The sequence below is a fragment of the Canis aureus genome, chromosome 5, assembly GCF_053574225.1.
Source record: "Canis aureus isolate CA01 chromosome 5, VMU_Caureus_v.1.0, whole genome shotgun sequence".
Taxonomy (NCBI): Eukaryota; Metazoa; Chordata; class Mammalia; order Carnivora; family Canidae; genus Canis; species Canis aureus.
In genome coordinates this window covers 79,568,424-79,574,423 of record NC_135615.1, presented here as the reverse complement: position 1 = coordinate 79,574,423, position 6,000 = coordinate 79,568,424, and positions in this window count along the sequence as shown.

Sequence of the window (6,000 nt, the reverse complement as noted above, 5' to 3'; positions counted from 1 at the left end):
TCTTCAGCTCCAGCGCACGTAGAGAGAAAACAGAAGCTGGGGTAGTTTGGGGGTTCATCCATAATAGGGGTTTTCAGGAGGATCCCCTGGATTCCACCTGAGGGCCAGGTTCCTCTCTGCTCTAACTGCCTTGGATAGCAGAGGCCGTCCCCGGCTTGTTAGTCTGGCAGGGGCTCTGGCTTCATCCTCTGTAGAGGGGGACCCCACTGAGGTCCTCCACGGAGGCTGCCCTGGACCCCTGTCATGGCAGCGAACAGCTCTGGGGAAATGATGAAATCCAGGAATCGCCAAAACCCAGGAGGAGGTGGTCTCTTTGACTCTGTTATTTGACCAACTCTTGGGTGACAAGAGACCCATCAGGGGGCTCATCTCTCGAAATTGCATGGTCCCCCAAGGGGTGCACTGTCCTGGATCTGTCATGTGTCCTTTAGCTACAAGGAAATTGCATTTCCCAGAAATTCCATCCCCGCAGAATTCCAGGCTGGTGTGGGTCTCCGGAGACGTTTGCATGAGATGTGGAAGCAGATGTGGAGTAGGAGTGGTGGGATTTTTACAAGCAGGGTTGGAGCGGGGCATGAAAGGCTGTCGCGGGTGATGCGTGTGGGCCCTTATCTGCTGGCTCACCGTGTGGGTGTTGGGGAGCACCCGAGCCGCAGCCACTCCAGGTCCTGCCAGGCCACCTGTTTCGGCTCCTTCCGTTGGAGGTGATGAGATGGTTAAGGGCATTCTGGGCTGTCCTCGTGGGTTCCACTCATTCCTGCCGATCCAATTGCCCTGTCGCTTGGGCCATAGGATTTCAGGCAGCAGCACCAGCAGAAAAAGAAACAGCATCTCACAGAATGCTTGCCTTTTTTTTTTTTTTTTAACTGACTTCCACAATCATGGAAGCCAAATCCACATAAAAATCCCTTATTTTAGGGCAGCCAGGGTGGCTCAGCAGTTTAGTGCTGCCTTCGGCCCAGGGCGGGATCCTAGAGTCCCAGGATCGAGTCCCACGTCGGGCTCCCTGCATGAGGCCTGCTTCTCCCTCTGCCTGTGTCTCCCTCTCTCTCTCTCTGTGTGTCTCTCATGAATAAATAAAATTAAAAAAAAAAAAAGTCCCTTATTTTATATGTTGGGATCTCCTAGCAGTTCCGAGGCTCCGATCAAACCCTGATTGATAGAGCCGGCTTCCTGGTGCCTACCAGTGTGCTTGGCACACAGCAGGTGCTTCACAAGTGTTTGTTGACTGAATGAGTGACCGGATGGGCAGATGAGTGAACCAGACAGTCCCTGCCTCCAGGGTGTTCACGGACCAGAGTGGAAACAGGCCTGAGGAGCTGGGCAGGAGGAAGGGCAGCACAGCGGCTGCTGGTACAGTCTGGACGAGAGCTGGCTTGTCTTTGTCCCTTTGGCCTCCTGGTCCCTGATGCCTCCCTGGCCTGGCCAGCACTAAGTGAGGGGACAGGCCTCCTCAGGGGCCAGGGGAGACAGCTCGGTGCCCCAGTGTCTAGCAGGGGCATGGTCTACCTGCATGGCTTTCTCGAAATGAGGTTCCAGCCTGCTGTGTGTGTCCAGAACCTGCTCCGACACAAGGCCAACTTCTGGTCACATGTGCACATCTTCTGGCACTTGCTCCCGGGACCAGCTCGGGAAGGAAACCAGAGTGCTCACCTCTGGGGCAGTCAGAGAGACCCAACCTATCCCACTCAGGTGGCAAGAGCCTCCCTTGGGAGCCTCAGAAATCCCACTGCCTGCTGGAGGCCTCTCAGGATGGTGACAACGCCCTTCCCTGCTGAATTCAGAAAGCCCACGACTATGGCATAACTCAAGTCCTGGTGGAGGTTTGCTGGTCCTCGGTCCATCCTTTCTTTCACATACTCCAACTGTACCTCTACAGGCGCTCCTTTCCTCTAAGGCTTCCAGTGGCTCCCCGTTGCCAAGTTCTTTTTTGTTTTTAAGATTTTATTTATTTATTCATGAGAGATGCAGAGAGAGAGGCAGAGACACAGGCAGAGGGAGAAGCAGGCTCCCTGCCAGGAACCCGATGTGGGACTCGATCCCAGGACCCGGGGATCACGCCCTGAACCAAAAGCAGACGCTCAACCGCTGAGCCACCCGGGTGCCCCTCATTGCCAAGTTCTTCAGCTGACGTTCTAGCACTTTCTGCTGCCAGCTGAGCTGCCCTTGCACTTGGTCTCCCAATTGTTCCCCACTTCCCCAAACCTCTACTCCTCCTGTCTTGCCTGTGTGTTCCGCTCTGCCTCTCTTCTCGCTGTTTCCTCCCTTCTGGGATGTTGCCCCCTCTCCTTTACCTGTGAGTTGCTTTTTTCCTTATCGGTAATGATGACCGTGAAAGCTACCAGTTACCACCTGCCTGCCACGTGCCAGGGACTCCTCCGGCTTATGTCGCTTTGTCCTCCCAACAGCCCGACAGGCAGGTGTAATTATCCAGCTTAATGGGTGAGCAGATGGAGGCCGAGCATGGAACCTCGGCCACACAACCCGAGAAGGGCAGAGTGGGGACTTGAACCCCTGGGACTGTGCAGATCCAGAGCCTGAACTCACCGGGAGCAGGGTCTGTGCCTCGCTGGCACTGCAGTGACACCAGGGCAGAGACACCAGGGAACAAGCAGGGCTCACATCTGCATCTTCTTGGGAACCACAGCCCAGAGTCAGAATCAGGTCAATACAGAAAACCTGGTTTTGGGGAAGGGGGGCGGCTGGCCACGGAGACTCCCACTGGCTCACTGAGAACCGACGGCCACAGCCGTGACCCAAAGGCACCGCCGTGCTTCAGATGCCTCCCCAGCACTCAGAGAAGTAGGTGGCTGTAGGTACTCTGTACCCCAAACCATCCAAATACCTGGTCTACGCTGAACTGAGTTAACATTCTATAAATTGGGGAAATGAGAAGTATTGGGAACTAGATATGAGGTTCTGGTCCTGACTTTGCACGCATCTTGGATGACCTTGGGCAGCTCCCTTCCCCTTTTACAAGAGCAGGTTTGGTGGATAATTTCCCCTGTAGCCATGGCCCATGAGTGAGTCATGAAATCAGTTTAGAGGGTTGCATATGACGTGCGTGTGTGTCGTGTGTGTGTGCTTAAATGTGTTTATGTATCACAAACAGTAAAGTGCTGCTTCAGCAAATTGTGTCTCTGTTGTGAGTGTGTGTGTGTGTGTGTGTGTGTGTTGGGGGGGCTAACTGGGTCGAGGCATGAAATCTATTATATTTTGTGGGTTGCTGTCAAGAGGATTTGAGAAGCCATGGCTCGCATGACCTCTCAGGGCCTGCCTGGCCTGCCTGTGCTTAATTGCACAAACCCCCAAAAGGCGCCCTGGGGCCCAGTTCCCCTGGGCCCCCTCCTTCTCCTCAAGCATTAGATCAGAACAGGGCTTCTGGCTGTGGATCTCCAAGCCTGTGATCGGCATCAGTCCTCGAACGTCCTAGAACCAACCACCCAGCAGAGGAACTGGGACACTGAGAGCCAAGCCACGAGTTTTAATCCTGAGGAGCCAGTGTTGAAGAGCTTTGGACCAGACAGGGGCTCAGGTGGTAGCTCTGTGTATTTTTTCGCCCTGTGATTCCAAATCTCCAAGCCTGTTTCTTGGCTGTCAAACGAGCTAATAACACCTTCCTCACTGGGCTGTTGGGAATGTTTGATGATACGATGCACATAAATTACCTGTTGCAGCACCTGACAACAGTAGGCACTCAATAATGGCACCCATTGTGGGAGAGGACCATCAAACCCAAGCCCAAGACTCCAATGGGTTGGCTCTAAACACAAGGCCTAGGGGCCGAGGTTGGTGTCCAGGGTGGAAGGTGGCACCAGGTTGGCCCTTGAAGCACTTACCGTGTTGGATGTGGCTGTGGTGACGCTTTGGTTGTGGTGATCCCATGAGGAGCATTGGCGAGCTCTCAGACGGGAGTAGAAGCACCCATAGGTGAGGTAGCACAGGTGGGGAGCCCCAAGCTGGGCCTGGGGCAGCGGGCCGTGCATCCGGTCAGAGGCTGCACATTTTGGCACCTCCAGCCTTTATTTGTGAGGTACCCTGTGCCACCTGTTGACCCACGCCACCAGCTAAATCCCTCCTATCTGCCCAGGCCAGCTGTGTGCTCCCTCCGAGTGACATCTGTCCCAGCGTCCCCACCAGGGGCCATTGTTCCTCTCCGGGCCTCCCATGGAGTACATGTCATGCGTCCACTCAAGTGCTCCCATCAGGGCCTTCCCTGCCCATCAGGGTGAGGCCTGAGGACACAGAATAGCAGCAACAACACAATACAAATCTTTCCCTCAAGCAGCTCAGAGCAGGGAAGGAGACAGGGGCTCCCCACCATGGTAAGAATGAGATGTCCGAGATGGCCGATGAAGGGGTTTCGAGTTGAATCAAGAGGCTACTGTCTAAGCAGGAAGGTGGTGGGTTAGACCGCAGATCTCTGGGTCTGGCACCGACAGCTGTACTCCGTCTCCACCAAAGCCAGCAAAGAGCACTGTGCGCGAAGGCCCCAGTTCGTGCGTGCTCAGGCCTTGGGCAGGTCACCAGGCCTCACCACTGATACAGGGGGACCTTGTGACTCCACCTCAATCTCCTGGTATCGTGCATGTTCTCTGCTGGAATAGAAAGGGTTAAACATTTAGTCCTGGTGGAGCTGGGAAAGCTCTGCCCCAGGGTGCCAGGTGCATCCCAGGACTGCCCTCTAGCCTGGCAGGTAGAAGGGCTGCTTCAGAACTTCCTGTTGCAAATACACATCCTCAGGCTAGATCACAGCTTCTGGTTGAGGACCAGAAATCTGTATTTGTAAACAAGCTCCCGGGATGAGCAAAGCAGTCAGGTGTGGGGACACTGGGAGGCTGCGTGGGTCACAAAAGATGATCAAAGCTTATTTATATCTTGCCTATGTCCGTGGGGATAGCCCGTTGACATTCACAGAGACTCCGTAGACCCATGGTCCTGGCTCTAATTTTATACATTTCTAAATTCAGGGCGGTGCCCCCAGGGGTAAAGGCGTAGGAGGTGTGCCCTCCTAATAAATATGGAATGAATTATATATTACCATCCTGGTCCACCTAACCCATGTCCATTTTATAACTTTCCCTTGGAATGAAACAATTTATTTGAAACATTTTTCATTTTGGGGGGCTCCTGAGTGGCTCACTCAGTCTGTTAAGGATCTGACTTTTGATTTCTGCTTAGATCATGGTCTCAGATTCCTGAGATGGGGGGGGAGGGGGGGCTGTGCTCAGCGGGGAGTCTGCTCCAGATTCTTTCTCCTCTCCCTCTGCTCCTCCCCACGCTCTCTTTCTCTCTCAAATAAATAAATCTTTAGAATATTTTTCATGATAGAATATTTTCTTAAAACGTGTTAATTTTAACACATTTCTGTTGTTTAAGCCAAGAACACCCCGGTAACTTTGTTACTGCAAAGGCTCTGCTTATCCAAACTTTCCCCAGGCTCCTCTACGCCTTTGTTTGACTGAGCCCTGTCCCTGAGTCTCGTCCCCAAGGGCAAGAATCTTGCTAAGTCACTTCAGCGAGGATCATGAGAACATTGCTGGGTCTTTAACGTGGCATTTTCCAGATGTAATGAACTGCTTTTTCCTGTCTTGTAGGTTGTCTGTGCTCATAACAATTTAGTAGGCTCCACTTTTGTAAGCAGAAATGAAATATTTATGTGTTCTCCTTACCTGCTCCCTCCAACGTTCAGGAACTCGTGTTGAGTATTCTTATTTCCATGGCAATATAACTATTTGCCCGAGTTCACTAAGAATCGGTTCTCCTTGCAACAGATCATCGGTGGAAACATTGGTTATATAATCAAGGCTCTGATGGGAATATCTGAGAATGATGTGCATAGGATCAGCTAGGACCAGACAGTTTTAGGGACGTGAGGTTGACTTTCTGGAGCCAAAGCTCACAAAGCCCTCTTGATAAAAATGGTTTGGTACCTGGCTTGCAGGTGAGCAAGGAAGGTCACTTCCTGGCAGACCCAGGGAACGTAGGATATCTTGGGGA